This window comes from Phocoena sinus, chromosome 8 (genome assembly GCF_008692025.1).
Source record: "Phocoena sinus isolate mPhoSin1 chromosome 8, mPhoSin1.pri, whole genome shotgun sequence".
Taxonomy (NCBI): domain Eukaryota; kingdom Metazoa; phylum Chordata; class Mammalia; order Artiodactyla; family Phocoenidae; genus Phocoena; species Phocoena sinus.
In genome coordinates, this window is record NC_045770.1 from 87,388,792 (window position 1) to 87,413,303 (window position 24,512).

At 46.9% G+C, this 24,512-nt stretch overlaps 1 protein-coding gene across 1 annotated transcript in view; it reads left to right on the plus strand.

Annotated features, from left to right (window-relative positions):
• The window catches only part of LDLRAD3 (low density lipoprotein receptor class A domain containing 3), a 258,143-nt gene that overhangs the window by 52,267 nt on the left and 181,364 nt on the right, over positions 1 to 24,512 (plus strand). The gene's annotated exons all lie outside the window — the stretch shown is intronic.

Below are 24,512 nucleotides of genomic sequence, written 5' to 3' on the forward strand. Positions count from 1 at the left end.
GCTACAGTGAAGGATCATAGGCAAATGCAGGGTTTGTGTCCTTAACTCAATGTCTGGCACGTAGCTCGTGTGCTGTTGCACAGGGTGAAATCTCCAGATGGGCTCAGCCCCAGGGACCCAGACCTCACTTCCAGCTGCATCGGCCTGGCTGCACCGGTGCCTGTTCTGCTTCTTGCAGGGTAGGTAGCACTTTTAGCTCAAGAGGGAGGCAGGTGCTGCTCTTACACCACCACCCTGTGCAAAGCTGCCCCTCCCCGTCCCCTATTTTTGTCTCAGCCCCTCACAGTGGGCCTGGGTGACTCACAATCTGTGGGGAAAAAGTTAACAATTCTGATTGCAAGAGCTTTGGAAAAGTCCCACCTCCCCAGCAGGCATTGTATATTTATGCTTTAATCTTCATAGACTCCTCTGAGTTGCTCTCACCTCTCCTGAAAGCCCGGAGTAAGTGGACATAGTGCATGCACCCTAAGTAATTAATGTATTTTCTACTAGCAAGGGAATATGTAATTTGCAGGAATGTGTGTCAAGACCCACCCTGCTAAATTTATACCCTGTAATTTGCAACATTTGCTGGCACCTGAATTGGCTGATGGGTGAGTTTAGCCTACCTGCTTTGCAATTATATCTGCTGGCCGGAGTTGCAGGATTGAGTAACTGGGAGATGGAGATCTCAATCGTTTAAGTAAATTAGAACGGGCTCTTGGGACCCATCTGAGATCACCCTGTGGTAGAGGAGGCTGGTGGATGACGTTTTCTTTGCACAAACTTTTGAGAGCCTCTGATGAGAGGCAGGAGGGGAAGAGGCAAAGAAGACACAAGTCTGCAGGCTATCCTGGGCGTGGTAGACCACAGGCCTCAGAAAGGCATCTCTGTAGCACTCTTCCCTCTGACAGGCCTCTGGAAGAGGAAAACACAGAACTAATATAACAGAAACGGTTTTATGGTCTGTTTTATGAGCTTACATGAGCCCTAATAATTGGCTCTGGGGAGATTCTTGTCAGTTTTTAAAACTGGAAGTCACTTCATAGCCTCTGCAGACTAGTGATTTTTGTAAAATCCTCGTAAATTTTCTGTTTTGAGCAAGCTACAGAAGAACCTTGTGGCTGACATGCAGGCTTCTTGTTCTGTGGGGTGCTGGGCAGGGGGCGGTGTGTGTGAGATGGCTGGGCTTACCCTTTTGGGCCAGATGGAAGAATCCAGCAGAAGATAAAGTGTAAGCAGATCCAGCCCTGGTATAAATCCCAGATCCTCAATTACTCCTTGTGAGCTTGGACAGACTATTTAACCTCCCCGAGCGGCCTTTCCTCATTTGTGAAATGGAGCTAATGATTCCTTTGTTTAAAGCTGTTATAAATATTAGATGTTTGTAGAGGCATCTGGCACATGGGGAACACTCAATAAATGGTAATTGTCATCGGTACCATTTATATTTGCGGAGGGCATATTATTTATCAGTTGTAAAGAAGGCTTGGCCACACAAACCAGGCAGTATTGGCGATCAGATTGGGTCAGATCCTTTTTTCTTTCCAAAAGCCGTTTGTGTGTACACGCTGAGGCCTGAAAAAGGCGGGTCGGTTGCAGTGGGTGCCACTGATGGGAGTGGGGTTGTAGCTAAAGAAGAGCCTCACTCATCCCAAGTCCAGGGTTTCTTAAAGAGGGTAGGGTTTTTACTTGGCCTTGGGACCTCCGGAAGGCTTGAAAAATAAAAGGAGGGATTTAGAATCTGGAGAGAGAGAAAGCGGGTCAGAGATTCTTTCCCTGTGGAGTTGGTTGTGGTGACGGTGGGAGCTGAGGCTCTAAGTGCTCCCACTTGCAAGGTTGGGTTTGTAAATTCATGGACAATTCTGTGGGTGTCCCACTCCTGCTAGGTGAGAAAGAATATTTTCTATGTGTGCACGCGTGCGTGTGACCGAGTGTGCGTGCATGTGTGTGTGCATGTGTTGGGCACATGTATGGTGTGTGTGTGTGTGTGTGTGTGTGTGTGTGCCTGTGTCTGCTTCTCCTAAATATTTATGGGCTGGGAGATGGCAACTGGGAAGGGCCGGTGTGTAACTGACTAAGTATTAATAAGCGTGTTCCAGAGAATTGAGGCCTTTGTTTTGTCTTCATCAAAAATGAATCAACTCTCATTCGCTGTGTTTCTGCAGGAAACTGTGCTGTGTGAAGAAGAAGTGCTGCTTTGTTTTCCTTGTAGGCTTTCCCGCTTGGGCTTCTATTTCCATGGAGGCCTTATTTTTAAAAACATGTTTTTACAGCAGAATTACAGCTCTGGCGATATGGCAGTCTCTTACAACTCTGGTTATGAAAAGAGTTTCTGTAGTGTTTTTATTTCTTTTAATGGACCATTTTCTTACCTTCCTTTTTCTTCTCCTGGGACTGTGTCAGGTATCTCCCTCCTGTGTGTTTTCTTCTCCTTTGTCCAACACTCTGAGATCAAGGCCTAGTTCCACACTTTCACTGTCATCCTGCTTCCTGGGATCCAGGGAAATGGGTTTTCTACTGTTCTCGTGTCCCAACCTTTCTCCAACTCCTATCTGTGGCTGCTTCTACCTTTTTTTCTTCCTAGAACTTCCCTGAAGAGTTCATTTTCTTCTCTTGGCATCACTTCCTAGGAAACTCCCTTTTCTGCTCTGAGACTGACCTTTTTTGTTTCCTTAAATCAAATGCTTCCAAACTACAGTTGAGGTCCACTGGTTTGGAATCAGACATCATCCGTGAGGCTTTTGATGAATTCCATTTGCAGGATTTGGTTGGCTGTCCTGGTCACCTGGCTGAAAAGGAGGCTTGGAAAAAAGTCCAGAAGACAGTCCTGTATTATTTTTCACTTCCATACCTGAAAAATTAGTTTCCATTAGAATAGAGATGGTTTTTCCTCCTGCCAAAGGTTTCTGTCAAAAGGAATAAAGTGGGATCACAAGGATGAAATGAAACTCTTTAGGAAAGGATGGCTCTCCCACCCCGATTATAATCCCTGCTGTGCACCATCGTAAGTGGGTTGGTGCTGTTGAAATGCAAATGCCATTGGGTCTGTTACTGATTTGCTCACAGAAAGTAGCAGAAATTTAATCCATGCAGAAAATGCTATGAGTCACTTCATCTCCCGCAAGAGTCCCTTTATTATTATTATTATTGCAGAAAGGAGCACATCAAAAGGCAAGTCTAGAAAAACAGTTTTCAGAAAGCTAGTTTTATTTGTCTTACTTAGCAGTTATTTTCCAGAAATCTGTTACCCAGTATAGGAGTTTTCCAGCTTTGCATACATAACCGCTTATCACTGTCTGATTCTACTCCATGCTTTTCTCTCTGTTGTTGTCGTCTTTTGAAGATTTGAGGGAAACTGGTCTGAATTGTTTACAGAGTGCTCAGCAGCGACCCTCCCCCAGATACCACCAGCACTGGAGATTGAAGAATATAATCTCCTCCAGTGTACTTGTGTCTGGGTTATCCGAATGCTCAAATTTGAAGCCCAGTACAGCTTCCTTTATTCCTTGTTACACTTTGGGATTGCCTGCCCCTTGCTGCAGGGGTGCAGGATGAAGAAACACAAACAAAGTACAGCATTAGCTTGAGCAAAACATATAACTAGGACAGTGGCTCTCCTGCCAAAAATACCATCTGCTGTTTTCCAAGCCAAAGATTGATGACTTGGGTCGTCTCTTCCTTCAGCAAATAGTCACAGAGACTCACTGTATTTGTTTACTTTAAGTTTGACCGGCTTTTCGTAATATTTCTTGTTAGAGGGGGGGATGTATGTTGGAGTTAGTAAAGTCAAACCCAACTCTGATTCCCAAACAGATGCCTAAAAATGTCCAATAGCTTCCAAGCTGGATTATCGTCCTCTTTCCCTACCCGCAGTGTCTCTCTAGGTACGGGTGCCAGGTTAACTGACCCGAAGTGTTACTCGTCTCCTGTCACTCCGCAGCTTGAAACTGATGCTGTTGGTTTCTCATTGTGTACAAAGTAAAGTCCAAACTCTGTAGTCTGGCTTTTAAAGCTTTTCTCAGCCTTCTGTCTGTTGTTCCTCGTGACGGTTTGCTTTCGGGCCTCTGCTTAACTTAACCTTTCATTTGGAATGCACGTCTACAGCCCCATGCCCCCCTCCCACCCCGGCGCTGCAAAACCAGCCTGGTTGAGAACTGCTCTATGATGCATTCCACGATGCTTCCTTGGAATACATTTCTTCCTCCTTAGTGATGACTACATCCCATTTTCTGCTCCTTTCTTGTGGCATTTATGACCCCAACTTTTATACTTCCAGCTGTTTAGGCACACATGCCTCTCTTCTGGTCAACTGTAGGCTTTGAATGTGCCCCAACCTTGTAGCCCCCACAGTCTTGAGTATATTAGGTGGCCAGTAAATTCTCTGTGGGTGAATGAATGAATCCGTTAGTTGGATGAATGCGTACCATGCAAACAGAGCGCGCAGTGGGGAGCGGGTAGATGTTAAACGTAAGCACCTTGTTCCATGGACCCAATGCAGTGGCAAGACGTCATCGTCCAGGAGAACGTCAGCTGCAGTGGTTTAGCCGTGAGCCGTGTAGACCAGTTTCACATCTGGATGGTCCCCCAACCCTTCAGATGTATATTGTTACGATTTGTGCATCAGAAGTTCTGCTATTCCAATAATAGGCAAATTAGGACCCTGAAAGGGTGGAGAGAGACCCATAGCAACTGTAGCTTGTTTTCTACGTAATAAGGAGGTCTGTTTGTGCTGTTTTGAGAGTACTGTGGTGGTAAAGAAAGAGAGCTTTGGGGAGCCACGATGACTTTGATTTTGCATCCACGTTCTTATTCACTCGTTTGTCATCTTGAGTCTCAATTTCCTCACCTGTAAAAAGGGGATAAAAGCCATTCAGTAGGGATGCAGTGTGGATTAAGTAACATATGGAAAGTACCAGTGCAGGTCTTCACACATCGTGGGTGCTCCATAAATGTAGGCATCACTTCTAAGAGGAGTTTGGGTGGTGGCCTGTCGCCAGCATCGTGAATCCGTCACTTCAGAGTCTGCTGTTTTATCATGGCTGGCCTCGAAGGTGGTTTCTTACTAGTAAATTTAGAATGGCTTCCTTCCATATTCTAAGATTAGGAATTCTTCCTTCTATATTCGCTAGAGGTTAGCAATTCTGAGTGCTCTATCTCTATTGAAAGATGTGAACCTCTGGGAATTTTGAAGCTGGAAAAAAAAAAAACTATGGATGGAAAAAGTGGAAAGGAAGAAAAAAAAAAAACCCTGGTGCTTGGGGGCAGAAAATGGAAATTTATGCTGTGTTTAAATTCTTACTTCTCCACTGTAATTCTGAAGTGACTTGTTAATTTTGAAATGTTATTGGCTTGCCCATAGGTACTTGCTATATTTAGAGCCAGAAAGGCTGTTCTGATTTATTTGTATGGACATTCTGAACAATATTTTATTTTCTAAGTGTTTCTGAGCCTTCTTCTCTCTTGTTCTTTAAGCAGCACTGAGGAGAGTGCCTGATTCACAGGGGAGTTTGGAAAGAACAGACATCTTCCTGAAATTGTGTGCTTGTTAGCAGGGCCTCTTAGCCTCTTGGCAGCTGGCTTATGAGTACAGACTTTGAAGAACTATTTCTTTGGATGGTGTTTTACAAAATAACCCCTTCCCTCCTCAAGAGTTTGTAACCTCCCGAGGGAGCATTGGAGGTGTTCCCTCCTGTTGAGGAGTTGACAGTGGTGGTTACTTGAAGTCTTCCTCCGCCCTCTCCCCCCAGCCAGTTTTGCTGACACTCCCAGGCTGTGGCTGGGTTCCTCATGCGGATATGTTATCTGCTAGGATCTGGAAGGCAGTGGAAGAGAGCTGATGCCAGGTCGGGTTTGCTGGCACCCGCTTTTTTTTCCTTAATAAAGACACTGTTCTTATTAAGCCTTCAGTTGGTTCTTTCTTTTCAGGCTTTCGTGGTGTGATCTTTGGATCTGTGACTTGCCGCTGAACTGTAGATCTGTGATTCTTGGGCCTGGTGAGTGTGGCCTGAGGTGTTCCTTCCACACCTCACCGCCTCCCTGCTCTCGGAGTCTGAGCCGGCCTTTTCCATGTTTACACAAGTTTGGGATTTGTCCTGGGGGAGGTGGCAGGAGATTGAGTTGGTCTGGGCTGAGGTTGGAGCAGAAGCTGTTTGTTTTGTGGGAACGCAAGAGGTTGATCTGAGAGACAGGGAGACAGCAGTGCAGTGTATCTGTGTGCAGAACACAAGTGGATGGTATCACCAGCCTGGGCTTTGATGACACAGACAGTCGAAGTTGCTGGAAGGCTGCAGTAAGCGGGTGAGGGCTTGTACCCTGATGCTCTTAAACTCAGACACTCCCCTTGGCAGGGTAGCTGTTGCCACCCGCTCCTCCTTCTGTGCTATGCCCTCCGGAAGTGACAGGCGCGGTGCTGGTGAGCTACGATCAGCCTTCCTTCCCTGCGGCTGAGGCTCCTCTCCCTGAACATCTGGGCAGCGGTGGGGGGGACTTGGCAGGGCCTGTTCGAAAGCATGATTGTAGCAAGGGAGAGAGAGAGAGAGAAAGCCAGATTCAGGGTTTCCACTCCGCCTCCGGCAGAGATCAGCGTTCAGCTGCCTAGTTTGTCGGTTCATCGAATATAAATCGTTCGGGATTGCTTTTCTCTCCATATAGTTTTCTATAAACTTTACATTTTTCTTCTTGTCAAAGACAAACAAAAAAACCTTTTTATTTAACCAAAGAAGGGGGGAACCCTCAAACTAACCACATGGGGAAGTTCATTGAAGACCCAAGTATCCCTGATAGGCAAGAAGAGCCCCCAGAGAGTTTGGGGAGTGAGGTTGAAGGTAACCAGAGATGGCATTGGCTTTCCAGGAGGAGAGTCCCAGCCCAGGCCAGACTCTTTTTGGCATGAGAGCTGGAGCGGCCGTGCAGACTTTGCAAATGCTTCCCAGAGGCTGGTACTTCAGCCACGTTCCGTGGATGGATGGGCCCGTAGAGCCTGGTGCCCGGCCTGAGAAGTCTGCATGCTTGGGGTGTATCAGGGTTGGGCTGATGCCACTGGGGGCATTGGAGAGAAGGAGTTGGGACTGTTTCGATACTAGGGGAAAATGAGCAAATCAACTGAAAATAAAGGCTGGACGTTCCATTCCCCCCTCCTCCACTGCCAGTCCCCTGCCTGTCACCAGATGGTGGCATTGTGGCCTGGGGAGCTGGCGTGACTTTGACCAGTGAGTTTGCTGGTGGCTCCGGCTGTGGAAGGGGGAGAGGAGAGAGTCCACCGAGAATGGACGGAGTCGGTGCCTATGAGCAGCTGCCTGTTCTTTTATGATGTAAACTTTTTACAAAGTTTAACCTACAGACTGAAGAGTGCACAGATGTTAAGCGGGGAGCTCGTGAATTTTCATGAAGCAAACACACCTGGGGAACCAGTGCTCAGATGGAGAAACAGACCATCACCAGCACCCCAGAGCCCCCATGGTGCCCTCCATCCTGGCTTCCAACACCGTAGGTTACTTTTGCCTGGCAAGAATAAGAGCGTCTGGTTCCTTTCGCTCAACCTTAAACAACATTGAATTTCCGCCCCCTTTTCCGGGAGGCGGGCTGTGGGATGACCCTCCACCCAGTGAGATTGCAGGGACAACTCTGAAACCTTGGTGACCAGGTGCCCCACCAGCCTTGGGCTCTGGGCTCCAGGCTTTCGCTCCATGTGCCCCGCCGTTGAATGAGCTCTGTGTCTTCCAGCAGGGAGTGTGGCTTGCTGCCACCTGGAAGACTCAAGAGCATGGAAGCAGGAGTCCAGAGCAGCTATAATTGTGGGCTCATGGTGAGCCCAGCAAGCCTTGGAGAGACGTACTACATTCCTCGCCGAGGACAAATTAGATTTATATCCCTTAATCAGAGTCAGGGCCCTTGATGTTCCCACACGGGCCACTGGGGTGGTGACCTCCTGTGGAGAGAGGGGCTGGCCAGGAGGGGGGCCTGGAGGGGTGGCCACAGCTCTTTGTAGAATTTATTTGTGTTTTGAAGGGGGGTAAAAGGGAATATAGCCCATGGGTGATTTTCCAGAATGACTCGTTGGGAAGCAGCCATCCACACGCTTTTCCAAATGATTCCCTATTCAGTTTTAACATTTTATTTTAGTTTTTAACTTTTAGTTTGGGCCAACGGTTGGGGCTATCAGTTGCATAACTATGTAAAAGTATTCTTACCCAAACGCGTTTCTCTTAAGTTTTAAGGCATGCTTTGTCTTTTTTTTATATTTTGTAAATTCATGAACAGATGACCTTTTCTTTTTGGCTTTGCTTCTTCAAGTTAAAGGAGCCAATGTGTGTGTGTGTGTGTGTGTGTGTGTGTGTGTGTGTGTGTGTGTGTTTTGATAATGAGCAGTGCTCTGCAGTTCCTCCCCCAGATCATCATGGTTACTCTTATAAGTTCTCCAGACATATTTACTCTGGCGATATTTTAAGAACTTCATTTTGAAGAAAAGATGCCAGTAGAAAATATAACCCATATTTTTAAAGGACCTCAATTTCTTCCCTCAGAGTGTATGTTCCAAGACCTTGCAGATGGAAATGTGAGTACAGGGGCTTACATATTATCACATACATCTCTAGAGAGAAACAAAAAATGGATTCTGTTCTACATACTGTTCTGCCCCTTGCTCTCTCCCCTCTGCCTATATTGTAGCTATTCTTCCATGTCAGTACATTCTGGATCCTGGGATTTTTTTTTTAAAGGCTGCAGTGTTCTAGATGGCTATGCCATATCATAATTAGCCATCTCCCTCTTGGTAGATGTTTAAGTTCTTTTAAGTTTTGAGCTTTTACAAATAATGATGTAAAGGGGAAAAAAGCCTTTCTGCATGCTTCTCTACGAATTTATATATTCCTAAGGATAGATTCCTAGAAATGGAATCGGTGAGTCCAAAGGTAAGTTCATGATAAATAGTGTTGGGCAGTGCCAAATGGCCCCAGACAGCTTGTACCAATTTATGCTCTCACCAGTAGTATCAGAGTGCCAGTGTCCCCACATCCATGCCAGCTCTCAGTATTATCCATCTTGTTAACTTTCGCTGATCAGATTGTTTTTAAAAATGGCATTTCCACTTGCGTTTGTTTAACTACCAGTGAGGTTGTACATCTTTTTGTCTACTAGCCATCTGCATTTTCTGTGACGTGCTTGTTTCTTTCCTTTCGCCATTTTTCTCTTGGTTTCTTACTGATTTTTAAGGAGTTCTTTGCGAATAGGGATGGAGAGGATAGTTTTGAAAGATAACATTTAGACAAAAAAATCATCTTGATTGGCGTCCCTGGCTATAAAGCTCCACAAAAGATCAAGTATTCCATCTTCTTTTTGCCTGGTTAAAGGCTTTGGTTTTCTGTTTTGTCTTTATTTAATTAGGTGCAAATTTTCCTCTTGGCTGGAGAGTCCCGGCTGTCTGTAAATGCATTATCATTGGTGCAGCATGGGGTGGATGGTGATGTGCCCTGGAAAGGGAGCAGTGCCAGGCGGGGGTTGGTGCCTGTCAGAGCTGATTACTGTGGGTGTTCAATGAGAAGCTGAATCCCTTGCCTCGTTTAAAGACCGTGGTCTCTCATGTCTTCAGCATAAAGGCACATGATCCACAAAAGAAGAGGCAGGGAGTGTCTCTTGAGCTGTGTTGGCAGTTCTGGTTCATTGTGTTTCTTCATTCTGCTGGCATTTCCTAGATCAGCGCTGCTTCCTAAACTCTCTTGGCAGGTTCACGTGGAGCCAGTATTCTTCCCTCCGCGTCCAGAGCCCGTGGAGGTTTGCCACCTTCCATACTGGTAAACACACTGGGCTGTTTGTTCAAAGGAGGCCAGGGCTGCCAGGGATGGAGGTAGCTAGGGGCCTGGGTCCCAGTGTTCCCGTAGCCATTGATGACAGGCAGACCCTTGACAGAACACCTTAGACCCCTACATTCCTCCAGGCCACTCTCAATGCCTCCGTTAGGGGAGGGCTTGCTGCTCTGCCTGTTGAGAGTCCCAGCCCCAAATGCCACTGTCTTTGGTGCAGCTGTCACTGCTCTCTGGTTACGGAAAGCAACAAACAAAGGCCAAGTGTGTGGGGTGCTGATGGCTTGGGATTCATTGCATGGAGGGGAGAATCCACCTCCTTGTGGATGGAAGCCCAAAGGCTTGCCCGAGGCTGCCTGCAACCCAGTGCAGAGCAGAAACAGAGGGGGCCTGACTCTCAGGGCTGTTTATCAGCGACTAGATGCACCTGGGCCTGGTTCTTCTCCCCCAGGAACACGGGCCCAACCTTGGTTTCTTGGGAGCTGGCTCAGAGAGAATGGGTCCTCACAGAATGTTGGTCTTGTCTCCCAGGCAGCTGTGTCAGTTGTTGCTGACAGCCCGTGCCCTAGAGGGAGTGCTTGTGTCCGAGAGTTCTGGAGGCCGCCTCTTACCTCCGAGGTTACGGTCTAAAGTATTGGGTTACCTTTGAATTTTTACTCTGAGTCATGAAGAATTGTTGGTTTAAGTTCAAGCAAATCCAGAAGTGAAGATGGCTTTGTAGAAAATCCCAGATTTCTCAGGAAGGAGAATAATAATAATGGCGTGAATAAAAATATTTGGGGGTCCTGCTCCCCCACCCCCATTTTTCCAATAATCAAGTTGAGATGAAATTACTCTCTGAGCATGAAGAAACATGTCTTCATTCTGTAGATCTTAGGCTGCATACAAATGTGGACTGTCCACACGAATGAGGAATAATTTTAACTTGCAGGAATAATCCACAAAATGTTGGGTGAAAGGCTTTTCAGAATATCATAGCACAAAGAAGCAACCATCCATAATTCCATCCACCCGCATATTTCATGCCTCCCACCCTCCCTCCATTTCAACATTCTGTTCTTGGCTCTGGGCTACATTAGGACACTTTCCCTCCCTTGGTGTAAAGTTGCTCGTGGGGTTTTGTGGGGAAGACAGGCACACAAACAGTGGAGCATTGTGATAAGGGAGGAGATAGAGGTTTGTGTAAGTTATGTTGTGAGTTCCAGTGGGGGAGCTTGTAAAGTGACCTATACATTAGGGAGGAACTGCAAGAGAGGTGGGCTGGCCAGGACACGCAGGCCTCCTGTGCTGACCCCAGGACAATTGTCTTACCCTTCGTGGGATGGGGCTGTGGGAGGAATTTAAACAGTGAGGGATGTGGTCAGATTTTCTCTACAGTTACGTGAAAGATGCCTTTTAGAGGTCAAGACTGGATCTCGGAAAGCCAGCGAGGAAGCCATTAATGTGAAGCCATAAAGGCAAGAGAGAAGGATTTGAACTAGGGTTGTGAGTGGCAGGGATATCGAGGAAAGATGGAAGTGGAAAATGTTTTGCACCGGTTGATTGACGTGGGTGGAGGTGAGGGGGAAAGATGGTTGGCCATTCTACCAACGGAAGTACTGAGTGATGCAGGAGGGACAGGTTTAGAAGAAAAAATCCAAAGTTCTATTCTGGGTGTGTCGAGTTTGTGTCTGGGATGACAGTGTCTTGGGCAGTATGGGGATGGACGTATGCAGCTGTAGACGGAGGATGGAGTTGAAGGGAAGAGAGCTGAGTTGGAGGTTGACCCTCATGGCAGACGAGACAGCTTTTCCAGGGAAGATGACTCTGTCACTCAAGCAGCGGGAGACACAGCTCCGGAGGTAGAGGAGGGGTGGGCGGAGGGAGAGGAGCCTCCGAGCTGATGGAGGAGGAATGGTAGGGAGCCAGGTGTGTGGGGAAGGTGGGCGAACAGGAGAACATGGTATCAGGGAGGCCGAGGGAATGGAGTTTCAGGAGGAAGGAGCCATCCAGTTGGAGTTGGTCCCTTGCAGCTGAGTTATGTGCAAGGTAAAGACTGAAAATAACTTTTGAATAACATGCTGGAGAGGGTGTGGAGAAAAGGGGACCCTTCTACACGGTGGGTGGGAATGTAAATTGGTGCAGCTGCTATGGAGAACCGTATGGAGATTCCTCAAAAACTAAAAATAAAGTTGCCAGCAATCCCACTCCTGGACATATATCTGGATAGAGCTATATATAATTCGAAAAGATCCCTGAACACTTATGTTCATAGCAGCACTATTCACGATAGCCAAGACGTGAAAACAACCTAAATGTTCATCGACAGATGAATGGATAAAGAAGATGTGGTACATGTATACCATGGAATATTACTTAGCCATAAAAAAGAATGAAATAATACCATTCGCAGCTACATAGATGGACCTAGAGATTATCTTACTAAGCAAAGTAAGTCAGAACGGGAAAGACAAATACCATGTGAAAGCACTTATCGTATGGAATCTAAACTATGATGCAGGGACTTTCCTGGCGGTCCGGTGGTTAAGACTCCGCCTTCCAATGTAGGGCGTGTGGGTTCAATCCCTTGTCAGGGAACTAAGATCCCACATGCGACAGGGTGCGGCCAAAAATTTTTAAAAATATGATGCAAATATGAACTTATCTATGAAACAGAAACAGATTCATAGACATAGAGAACATAATTGTGGTTGCCAAGTGGGGAAGGGGGACAGGGGAGGGTTGGATTGGGAGTATGGGATTAGCAGATGCAAACTATTATATATAGAATGGATAAACAGCAAGGTCCTATTGTATAGCACAGGGAACTATTGATATGGTCAATATGCTATAATAAAACATAATGGAAAAGAATATGAAAAAGAATATATATATAGAGAGAGATAGATGTATACAAACACACACAACTGAATCTCTTTGCTGTACACCAAAAACTAACACAACATTGTAAATCAACTATACTTCAGTAAAATAAATAAATAAATAACTTTTGGATTCAGCAGTTGGGAGGCTTGGGAGGCCATTGGTGCCTTTGTGAGAACAGATCCAGGAAAGCAAAGGGGGCAGGAACCAGCTGGGTGTCAGAGGACTGAAGACCATGCAGACCGTAGGGGCTGAACCTGTTGAAAGGTTAATCATGGTGTCGGCGTTCACCAAGCCTTTGACTTCTTTCCGGTGTCTTGGTGCTGAGCTGCTCCCGTTGGCAGAGCATTGGACTAACCTGCACTGGAGCCACGTGGTAGGGCATCTTTAGGTTACCAAAAAATCGTTTCTTAATGGGCAGCTCCTGTCTCCCAATCCCTCATTTCCCTGGTAGGAATCTATCCTGTTCAGTTTAAGGTGGATCCTCTTACACTTGAGATCACCTTTTCTCTAATTAATAATCATGTAACTACATTATAATGATATGCCTTGTGTAATGACATTCTGTGCCTAAATTACATCTAGTCTTTGTATAATAGTCATTCTTTAATAGTGAATAATAATACCTTTAACAAATGAACTCTGGCTAACGTATGGCCTCTTTCTGCGTGCTGTCATAAAATGTATGAAAATCCCAGGAGCTTCCACTGAATTTTTAGGATATGTATTTGTTCTGTAAGAGGCTATCTGATGCAAGTGATACACAATGAGAGTTGAAATGTTTTCAGATCTGGGACGATGTGAGTCCAATACCAAGATGGACAAAACAGCTCTTTGATCACCCTAGGGAGCTTATCAAGCTTGTGTTTGGTCCATCTTGTAGATGAGGAAACTGAGGCATGGAGGGCTTAAGCCATCCCCCGAGCTTGGGAGGAGTGGAATTAGAATTCAGAGTTTGTGGGCTTCAGGGCTGACCTGAATGATACCAGCTCAGGGATCCCTCTTTCAGTTTTAATTCTCTTTGTTTTCTGGACCATCATAAACTACCTTTCACAAGCTGGAGAATCCAAACAGGTTCGCCTGCACCTTTTCAGCACTTGTAGTTACCAAATCCGACAAATCTCTTGCAAAGGTGAGTTGCTCACTCTGAAATCAGCGCTCATTCAGACATGCAGACTGAAGCGGGGACTCCAGCAGTCAAGACTGCTTAATTCTGGCACTTGCTAGATGTACAAACATCATTTGCTCAAGAAGTCAGCTAATTCCTCCTGATGGAGGGCCTGTCGGCATGCTGAGGACCGAGGGAGGGTGCTCGCGTGAGCAGGTTGTAGAAGCAGGACGGACTGGTTTAATGGATTAAGTTACTTAAGAAAATTTAAAAAGACGCACCAGTTAATATGTATTCCTCCCTTGATCGGCGTTGGTATTCCTCCCTTGGTAACAAGCTGGCGTTTTTGATTTCCCTGGCAGAGTTCCTCTCCTAAGCGATAAGCCAGACAGTCGTTCATTTGCTGAGACGTGATAGAAAATCGTAGATCATCGGAGGGAACCAGAGAGCCCTTGACTTCATAGGGAATGGGCTGCAGGTCTGATGTGTGGCCCTTCAGAGATTATTTTCTCCTTGGGCAGGGAGGTTGTGGGACCAGCCATCTCTGCATGGATGGCGCAGGAGGTCGGAGTTCTAAAGTGCGGAGGCAAGAGTCGAGTCTCCTCCAGGGGCTGGAACCTGGGTTCTCTGGCCAGTTCTAGCCCTGCCCTTTGAGAGACTGGCTGGCCTCTGGGTCTTAGTCTCCTTGTGTTTAAAAAGGAGGAACTGCCTTCAGTACCTGCCTTGTGGGGATGTGTTTAGTTCTTCAGAGGAGGAGCTCTGGGTAAATGCTGGATTTTATTTTTAAATGTTGGAGAATGTATCTAGGACAGGCAGATGGCGAGTGTTTGCCTGCCGTGGAGACCGGGGGTGTGTCCACAGAAACAAGAATGAGCGGTCAAGAGCTGGAAAGGAACTTGGATATCATCTATTCCTGCCTTATTTTACACCTGGGAAACTGAGGTCCAGGGAGATGGAGCCACGTCCCCAGATCCCAACGGTGAATCCCATGTGCCTTTCTCTTTTGAGTTGCTTCATAACCACGTCGTTTGGAAAGGTTGGTTCATGGTTATAGTTTGGCTGCTATTAAAGAGCCTTAGGAATGATTAAAAGGGAGGTTAATTATTTCTTAGGAATAATGGAACTGAGACTGTCATGTGTTAGAAGACACACAGCCAGGGTCACATTGTGACCTTAACTATGCTCTTAAAACCTGGTGACTATCTGCAAAGTCTGCTTTTTTGGACCTAAGTGACCACTGGTCTCAGCCAGCCAGCCAGCCCCACCTTGCCCAGGCTGTGGCCTTTCTAGGGAGGCAGAGGGAGAAAAGGGACCCAGCCTTGTCTGAGTTACCACTACAGTACCAGCTCTAAGAGGAGAGGCAGGGAGACTGGAGGGAAGGAAGGAGTAACAATCTAGTACTGTTTATTGAACTCCCAGTATATGCCACCTACTCTGTTACATTTACTTTATCCCTTTATTTTATATATATATATCCCTCTATTATGTATATATATATATATATTATATATATATATGTATATATCCCTCAGCAGCCCTGACAGGGAGGTGGGGTCACCCTGGTTTCACAAGTGGAAAATTCAAGCTCAGAGAGGGTGACTCACCTGTCTGAAGTCACACAGCTAATTACAGTGATAAGGGAATCCGGCATTTGGCGATTGTGATGGGGTGTGCCGAATCACAGCCTTGGGTGCCCCAGCTCAGCCCCCGTTTGCTCAGCCCCCTGCAGCCCCATATTGGAGGGTGGGGTGAAGAGGCAGATAGCATGGACTATTCTGAGAAAGAAAGCTTTCCTGTGACTTTCTCCCACCCTGACATCTCAAGGGAATTAGTATTTAAAAACTATCTGACCTTCTGGCTGGGCCTTGCTATTTTTGTTTTTGGAATGTCATGGCTTGGTAAGTTGGGTGGGTAAATCTGTCTTATGAGATGTGTTTATTTTTTTCCTCCACAATCCGCTTTTGCCCTGCAACTGTCGCTGCCTTTCAGAAAACGAAAAGAGTTCGTAATAAACCGAATCTCGCAGAGGGATGTCCTTGCATTTTTTTTCTCAGTGTGAACACTTGCCCCCTTTTATCCCTTCTCCTTTGATAGTCGATGGCGTTTTTGATGCTAGAACATTCGTGATAAATGGTTCCATATGTCTTTCATAGACTTTTCTCAAATATTAGCATGATATTTGTTCTTTATAACAAATTTTATTAGTGAAACATCTTTTAAAGGGTGGGAAAAAGTACCAAGAATAACGCGAAGAAAGTCTGTGTGCTTTCCGCCCAGCTCCGTTGAATTCTAATATTTTGTCATCCTTGCTTCAGGTTGGTTGAAAGAAAGAAATCTTACAGCTGGAATTCATTGGGTGCCTCTGATCCCATTTGACAGAGGGTAACCACTATCCTGATTTTGATATTTCCTCTTCTTGCACATTTTCAAAAATACCTTCACATCTGGCTGTATCCATTAGAGTAGTATATTTCTCATGTAAGTGCTAGTCTGCCACTTGCCTTTTTCACTAAGCATTAGGTTTCTCAGATTGATCCATGGTGATTCATGCCACTCCAGTTCATTAAATTGCAGCCCTGGGTAGTATTCCATTGTTGTGAATGGACCCGAGTTTTCATCCGTTCCCCTTTTGGTGACCATTTGGTGTGTCTTGCACTTTTGTGTTACAGCAGCGCCACGGTGAAGATTCTCTTGCTATTGTCCTGCGCACGCTTGCCCCCAGGCCTGGGGTATGTACCAGAAGAGGATCAGCTGGGTTAAATCCCTGGTGCGTCTTGCACCTCACCGGGAGTTGTCAGATTGCTCTTCTGAGTTGCTCCACACGTGTAGCCTGGGAGATCACGTTGTACCCCTGCCACGTGAGAATATCAGACTTCAAATTTTTGCAAGTCTGGTGGGTGTGAAAGAGAACTCCCTTGTTTCGTTAATCATTCTCTGATTGCAAGTGGGGTTGAGTCCGTCTGAAGCAGCTACTTGTTCGCTCATCCGTCAACATACCTGTTCATTCCTATACTCTGACCGGTTTTCTGTTGGGTGGCCTATGTTTTCATATATAGTCTTGTAAGAAAATCCTGAATATGGATCTTTCTGGGTTACATATATGGCAGGTACCATTTCTAGTTAGTTGCTTATCTTTTACATTTGTTTAAAGTATCTTTTGAGGACTGGAAGTTTTACATTTTAATGCGGTCATGTTTATCACTCTTTATGGCCTGTGCTTTTTTTGAGTCTTCTTTTAGAAATCCTTCCTTACCCTGAGCTTGTCAAAATATGCCTTGGGACTTAAATGAAGCTCATTTTGCTTTTCTGGCCTTATTTCTTGGTTTGCTTTGGTGTTTTCCATACTTGCCGTGGGTGTATCTGTGCAGAGCAGAGTATAGGCTGCAGAACCATTTCCAGTGACTGTAGGAATGGTTGCAGCCATCCTGGGGCAGATGAGGCTGGGCTGAACTTGGGATCAGAGCTGAATCCCCCTCTTCTTGACCCTTTGGCTGTTTCTGAGAGGTGCTGAAGTACAGAGTTGATTGGTCCTCTCTGAAGCCTGGCTTATCTGCAAGCCTCATAAATTGGTTATAAAGTTGTCCCCTCTCTCGTCTTTCAGTTTATCTTCACTGCCTGATTCTTACTTCCTGCTGCTGCTGTCGATTGAAGCTGAAATGACAGAAGGCACATGGGGCCAAGTTCTCACCCTGGCCTGCCACGCGGGTCACCCTTGGTGAAGACACGGCATGTGTTAAAAGAGAACGCCTGTAAAAAGTTCATCTAGAAAAGTTCTTTGCTTCTCTTCCTTCCCTCCTAGGAGCTCAGGAGTGTTTTACAGAACTCATCTCATTTGTTCATTGTCTTTTGCACAGAAATACAAATAGGTTCAGGTAGGCTTTGGGTAAATTCACAGAACCTGAGCGTGTCAGAACCGGAAGGGTCCTTAGGAGCCATCACTCACGCAGTCAACAAGCATTTCCTGAGTGTCTGCTCGGTGCCTGGCACTGGCGGGGACACAGGGCAGCAGAGGCCCCTGCCTTTGTGGTGGGGGAGCAGCCACTGAACCACAGGGGTCATTTCAGAATGTGGTAGGTGTGATGGCGCAGAGAGGAAGGCCTTTTGGGTTGGGCGCCTCTGCTATTTTGTTATTTTAGGCAGACCTACCATCTTCTCACTTAGGAGTCTGCAAACTGTGGCCCAGGGGCCAAAGCCAGCCCGCCACAGCCCCTGAGCTAAGAATGGTTTCTACATTTTTTAAATGGTTGAAAAAAAATTAAACATTTGCAATAGATTTTGATGATAGGGGACACTAACTTTGAATCTCAATCACCTGCCCCCTTCCCCGAGAAAGAATTCTGTTCTTTTCATTAGTAGACCTGTGCTACGGAAATTGTTCTCAATTATGATGGTTGTATTTTGAATTTCATCAATAAAAATTGTGTGGAATATTGTTTTCTCTCCTATTATGTAAGTACTGGTATAATATCTTTAATTTGGCCTCCTGTCCTGCACAGCCTAGAATATTTACCATCTGGCCTAAAACGTTGGCAGACCCCTGTTCTAGCTGTGTGACGTCGTCAGTCTCAGTTTTCTGGTCTGCAGAATGGGCGTGGTGCCTATTTCAGAGGGCTATTGTGAAGGCAGAGAAAGAGAACGGATGTTAAACTCCTACCAGGTATTAGGAGCTTCAGTAGATGTTAGATTTTCCCTAGTGAGAAGTCAATTATCAACTCCTTAAGGGCTGTTAAAGGGAATGTAGGAGAGTTGGGGACCAGGGTGGGGTGGGGCTCAGAGCTCACCTTTGAGAATCAGTGTCCTGAGGAACAGCATCCCCCAGCGTTGCTGTCCAGCCCCTGAGCTGTGGACCTTGGACCTTGCAAGGGTTGCATCCCGACAGCTCTGCAAATCCCCATGATGTTAATGCCGCCTGGACATAACTTTCCTAATGAAGCATACCTAAAAAATGTAAGGAACAGCTCTGGGCCCTTAACGAGGCTATAAATACAGTACGAAAATAATTTATGGAGCTGTTTCCTGGTGAAGAACTGTCCTTTTCCTAGACCTCTTCGCTTTCCCTTTGCTTGCCTCATTAATACTAGCCGTTGGCTTTCTTTGCTAACTCATTTTAAGAAGGAAACAAAGCATTTGTCATTTTGTAGTGGCCTCTGAAAGGGGAAGCCGTGTGAAGTGCAGATGTGGGTCGGACAGCTAGGCTCACTCACTGTCAAGGTGACTCACTCCATCCATAAAGTGTTCCTGCAGGAAAGTTACACGCGATCTTCAGGGTCAGTGTAAATACAATACACTGTATGTGTAAATATGAAATCTGTGGGTGCCAAGGGTCAGCATTCCTGGGCTGAATCCATGAGTCATTTTATAACTTCTCACCTCTGTCCCTGGGCTGCGTATCTTCCTTGCAGGTGGGTACACAGAGACCAGGGCTCCTGGAATGAGCTAACAGGGCGGGCAGGGCACTGTGCAGAGTCTCGACAGAGCTGGAGACCTGGCTCAGCTTACATGCTTGGAGACAGAGGCCCATCCTCACTCCAGGCTCAGATATCCACGCGTGACTGCTCCCTCCCTGGTGACAGCCAGGAGGCTCCCTGTGGCCGAGCTCTAGTGGGAAGCAGCTGGTTTGATGAGAACCAAATGGCTCTGGGAAGTGCTCGGGACAGATGTCTGCGGTTCCACCCAACACCGATGCCACCACGAGGAGCAGTCTGGAGTCGAAGGGACCTTCGGGGATTTTTCCAGGATAGTTTAGGAACGAATCGCGACAGACCCGCTCGCTTGGTGCTTTCGTGTGCCCACGCATGGACTGTACGTGTGTATTTGAAGGAGCGAGTCAAAGGGAAAACGGACGCTTGTCTTCAGTGGCCTCAAAACGTTACATCTGTCGGCGTCATGTTCCAGGCAGTGGGAAGAGGTGTGTGAATTCTCCAGGGAGGTTTCAGGGACGATCTAGTTGAGATCTGCAAGTTGGAGCGCTAAGCTGTATGTGTGTCTGTACATATATGTGCCTGTGTCTTGCTTCGTTGTTCGAGCCTGCCGACCAGACGATCAGGAAGGGAAAGATAAAAACGAAGGTGACTGGGCAGAAATCTGAAAGCAGGGCCTGTTGATAGTTTGCAGATGCCAAGTCCATCTCGCATCGCGATAAGGCGTGCCCTTAGCGGGAGGAGGTCGGCAGAGGGAGAGCAAAGCATGTGGAGGGCTCCAGCGGGTGGAAGAGGATTCCCATTTCTCAGCTGGAAAAGTCAGCATTGCTCACTGCATGTTCCAGAGGGAGCAGAATGTAGCCGCTGTCTTGAGTTTTTGCAGTGCCCCCTCATCAAGTAGAAATTTGTGGGTGCCAGAAATTTTGGAAGAAGCCGCAGCGGCAGGTTCTTTGCTTTTGCCCAATGGGGAAGGACTTGGGATTTTCTTTTCAGTCTTGGTGCAGATGGCGTAGTTATTTTAAGTAAGTGATGTGCTGCTGCAGTGAAAATGGGCAACTCTTTTTCATTTTTCAGCCTAATGAAAAAAGAAAAAGGAGAAGGAGAAACCCCAGCTAGCCAACTTCGTGCTAATGCTTGTCTTTTTTGCATTCTAAATGTGTCCCAAGACACTGAGACGGGATAAATATTTCAGCTACTAGAAAGTCCTGCTGCCCGGCTGAAAAGATTTCTAACCTCTTTTAAAGCAGACGGGGTAGTAATTTACTTGCACAAATCCAGAGACCCCTGTGTCCCTTATTTTTTAACTATATATGTAAGATCCCACTCACCTTCCAGGGGATGACGCAGGGGGTAGATGGAACTTTCCAAGGAAGTGTGTGAGGGATGGGGGATAAATCAGTAACTGAACACTTGGTTTTCTTATGAGAATGACCACAGATATTTACTGAGAACCTACTGAGTGCAGGATGCCCAGGATGGAGAGCAAAACGAAGCAATGCCCATCGGCCTTTGGGGTCATGCATTCTGGTGGGAGAGAGTACAGATTCATTGGTGAGCACAGTTGGGGTGAAGGAAAACACAGGACACGACCAGAGCAGAAAACAGGGATCAGCTTTAGATTGGGTGAAGGAATCAGTGAAGGAATCTCAGAGTCAGTGATGTAAAGCTGAGGTCAGAGGACAAATGAGATTAGCCAGATGTACCAGTCTGCTGGAGCTGCCGTGACAAAGTACCACAGAGTGAGTGGCTTCAACAATAGACATTTATTTTCTCATGGTTCTGGAGGCTAGAAGTCTGAGGTCAAAGTGTGCAGGGTTGGTTTCTTTTGAGGCCTGTCTCCTTGGCTTGTAGACTGCTGCCATCTCCTTGAGTTTTTACGTGATCTTCCCTGTGTGTGTGTGTGTGTCCTAATCTCTTTTTATAAGGACACCAATCAGATTGGATTAGGGCCCATGCTAATGGCCTCATTTTAACTTAATCAACACTTTAAAAGTCCTAGCTCCCAATATAGTCACATGCTGAGGTACAGGGGTTAGGACGTCAACATATGAACTCTGGGGGGACACAATTCAGCCCATAACAGCAGGTGGAATGTGCATGGAAGAATCGGGGTGAGTGAACAGTGTGTGCAGAGGACCACTGCAGGGCGGACATTGGTGTTGGAAGAAATGGTTGGAATGAGATTGTAGAGGTAGGCGCGGCCTGATCATGCCTGGCTTTGTAAACCGTGGCAACGGTTTTAGATTTATTATAGGGGCACCGATGAGCCATCAGCAGCATTTAAAATCTCCTTCTGCTATGAGGAGAAGAAACTGGTGGGAGTGAGAAGTGAAAGGGGGAAGGTTGGTTTAAGCCAGGATTTCTCAAGTCAGCACTCTTGACTTTTCGGGCTGGGTGGTTCTTTGTTGTGAGGGTCTGCCCCGTGCATCGCAGGTGTGCATTCCTGGCCTCTACTCAGAAGAGGCCACAACCGAAAATGTCTCCAGACACTGCCATATGTCCTCTGGGGGCCAAAATTGTCCCCCGTTAAGAGCCATTGGTTTAAAGAGGGCATGAGGTCTCAGTGGCTTGGATTGGATGGTGTCAGTTTAGTGAGGCACCTTGGATGGGTTTGAGGAAGATCTTTGAAGACAGAGTCAACGTGATTTAACCTCTCTTTTCCTTGGTTTCTCCTCATACTCTCGAGTCTGCTGATACTGTCACTTCCCTAAAGCACAAGGCCCTGCGCCCCCTGTGTGGGTGATGGAGTTGCTCCGACGTGCACAGACTGTCCCTCCGAGTTATCATTCACCCGGCCCTGGGGATCCGAGGTCCTGCCGGTAGGACACTGGGAGCCCCGTGGCTGCAGGACCACCTGTGTCCAACCCACGTGGTGTTTAGTCTCGGCATCGCACCCTCTCATTTATCAAATCCCCGTGCCGCCAGCCTCTTGACTCCCAGAGCAAGCACTTTGGGATCTCGTCTGGACAGTTTTCTTGCCCCAGAAATCTGTTTATCAGAACAAGGTTTCACAGTTTCGGCGACTCTTCCAGGGGGCTTGCCTTCGAGGAGCTAGTTCTGCACAAACAAGTGTAAGTGACTTCCAAGCACATTAGAATGGCAGTTATGTTCTGGAGCCCTGAAGAGTTCCCTGCTGGCCGGGGGGAGCCCAGAGCAGTTGTTAGGAAACAGCTGGAACGTGTAGGTTTTCAGTGTTATGTATTGTGTGTCTGGCTGAGATCCAGCTCCATGCTGTCCTTCTAGACTCCTCTCCTACGAGACCCATTCTGGCATCTTGCAACTCTGCCCGGAGGTGGGGAATTGGCTTCATGACCATCTCAGGGTTGGTGGTGGCTTCCTCAAGTCGAGTCTTGAGAGGGATTCTGATATCGACAGTGGACTCAGTGGACAGAGTCCACTGTGATTAGTGATATCTGACCGTGGTGTAGCATTGGCGAAATTGGGGCACAGTCTTTTCGCAATTCCTAACTATCAGAGCTCTGTGTTTTTTTATTCCATACCCGTCGTGGCCTGCGCTGAGCCTGCCTGCTCTGGTCTTTGCCATCTTTCTGTAGATGTGACGGGTCCTTACGTTTCATCTCTTTGTCTATCAACGTCCACTGCGAATGCCACCTCTTTCCTGTGACCTTTCTTTAGTGCCTTGAATTCTGACTTTATCTTAAGAGCACTGGGGAGCCATTCAGTGGCTTTTTAAAGCCAAGAAGTGTCATGATTGATCTGCTCTTTAGAAAGGTCCCTCTGAGATAGACTTGAGGGGAGGCTGGGGTCACTTGCGGCAGTGATCCTGGTAAGAGATGGTGGTGATCTGGGCTGCAGTCATGGCTGTAGCAGCGGAGACTAGCATGCAGGACTTGGTGATTGGCCATCGTAGGGGGTGATTGAGTGAGGAGGGGACAAGGAAGAATTTGAGGAATCCAGTGCAGGTTTTTAGGGCAGGATGAAGCCCCTCACTGTAGCTGCTCTTCTAGAATTCTTCAGTGAATTACACAAGCTCATTTTCAGTAGGGTGTTCATGAACAGTATAAGTTCAGTGCAATGGGGCAGATGGTCTGTAAGGGATCGCCGTGGCACCTGGGCTGATGTGGTACCGCTTGCCTCTGGCTCTGTCTTTTCCAATTTTTTGCCCACTCGTTCCAGCTGTAAAATGTTTTTAGTGTAACCCCGGTAGAACCTTAGGCACACAACAGGGTGACTGCCCATTTCTCCTTGGGGAAGACTTCAGAGGCAGAGTAACACAGAAGTTGTACGCTAATGGGTGTGTCGGGATTTCCAGGATACCCTATGAGTTGAAGGGCATTCCAGGTAAAAATTACAGCACATGTAAAGGATAGTGGCATGAAAGAAGGTGTGATGTCAGGGGTCTGGCATGAGATGCTTCTCTTGGCAAAGCTTGTGGAAGAGCATCGTGGGCCCTGCCCTCGCTCCTGCTGCCCCCAGGCAGGTCTGGACATCCCTCTTAGTACAGGGCACTAAAATTGTTAGTATACCCTTGTACCTTTCCAGCCCGGAGGGAAGAGCCCTAGCTTTCATCTCTGCATCTTTAACACTTAGCAGAAGTGTCTGGTCATAAATGTTCAATAAATGCTTATTGAAAACTCAGGAGGGAGCCCTGGAGGGACCGGGTCTTTTATTTCTCCTTTTCCTCTAAGACATTTATTTCCTGATGGCTCCTGATCTCCCAGCCATTGATCACAGTAGCTCAGACGGATCAGATTGATACAGTTCTGGCTCCCTTGACAGTCTGCACCCAGGGTCCACTGGTGGATAAATTTAGCTCTCCTTGGCCTTCCCTGTTTGCTTTCCAGCCTATGAGTTCGCACTTTTGGGTGAGGGCCTTGGCATTCTGTGCCTGTGTTCAGTGGAGTCGAATCTAAACCTTGGGGCTCGGTGCTAAATCTCCAGGAACACTTGGCAAGCAGTCCAGGGACCTTGGGACTCTCTTAGGGTTAAAAGGCCTGTGTTGAAGTTTTGGTGTGGCCTTTGCTCCCCGTGTGACCCCAGGCAGGTTGGTTTATGTGGGTGATTCCTATTTCCTAAAGTGAAATGATGTCCCCGTATTCCCGCTGACTTGGCCCAAGTGCAAGGATTCTGTGATCATAGGGCCACAGAGTCTGAGGTCTGGACGGAGTCTGCAGTTCCTGCTACTGGGTACTGGAAGTCCTGCGCTCCCTCTGTCTTGGCACCTTCCTTTTTAGCCACTGCTCATGGCCAGAAGAGAACGTTTGGGTTTTACTACCAGGCTTTTTGACAGAGAAAGAAGAAAAGTCCATGAACCCCTGTTGTGTGCTCAGCACCAGCGAAGGGCTTTACCTGGGGCTCTCCATTAAGTCCTCGCAGAATCCC